Source organism: Brassica napus, unplaced genomic scaffold (genome assembly GCF_020379485.1).
Source record: "Brassica napus cultivar Da-Ae unplaced genomic scaffold, Da-Ae ScsIHWf_311;HRSCAF=502, whole genome shotgun sequence".
NCBI lineage: Eukaryota > Viridiplantae > Streptophyta > Magnoliopsida > Brassicales > Brassicaceae > Brassica > Brassica napus.
Window position 1 is genome coordinate 39104 of NW_026016347.1, and position 897 is coordinate 40000.

Below are 897 nucleotides of genomic sequence, written 5' to 3' on the forward strand. Positions count from 1 at the left end.
AATTTGGTCCATTATGATGATGAGAATGATCTGGACCATGAGGATGATCAAGCCCATGACAAAGATGATCATGAGGACTTTGAGACTTCAGACCTCCTTACAAGTGGCTGAATATGAAGATTTCGATATCATATTGCTTTTGTCTTTGCATTTTGAATTCTTGATTTGGCTTTATGTCTTTTGTTCTATGACTTTGGCAATTCTATTTATGAAATAAAGTTTTTACTTTATATATGCCTTATACAAAGTTGAAATTATTAAGAACATAAAACAAAGCCATTAAAACATACTTTAAACCTTAAGTAATATCTAAGGTGTTGACTCTTGTCTATTTTCAGAAATGAAAGAAGACAAGAACCAGCTAGTAGTGGATAGTGGATCAAGTCACACTATATTAAAAGACAAAAGATATTTTGTTAACCTCATTTTAAAGAGTGCCAATATCAATACTATAGCAGGACGGCCAGCCTTATTGAAGGCCATGGCCCGGCTCACTTAGTGATGCCTAAAGGCACGCATTTAGAAATTTCTAATGCATTATATTCTCCTAAATCAAAGAGAAATCTGTTAAGTTTCAAAGACATTCGCATGAATGATCTACATGTTGAAACTAGGGGCGAGGGAAAGAAAGAATTCCTCTTGATTTATGAAAATGCCCAAGGCCATAAGAAAGTCCTAGAGACTATCCCTGCTATATCAATAGGCCTCTATTGTGCCAATATAAAATCGAGTGAGGCTAACACTTCAATTCCTAATGAGTTCAGAGAAGCCTTTAAACAATGGCATGAAAGGCTTGGCCATCCTGGCAGATCCATGATGCGCAAAATAATCTCGAGCTCAACTGGCCATTCCTTGAAAGATAGGATAACTATCCCTATGAGCATTACATGTATTCCA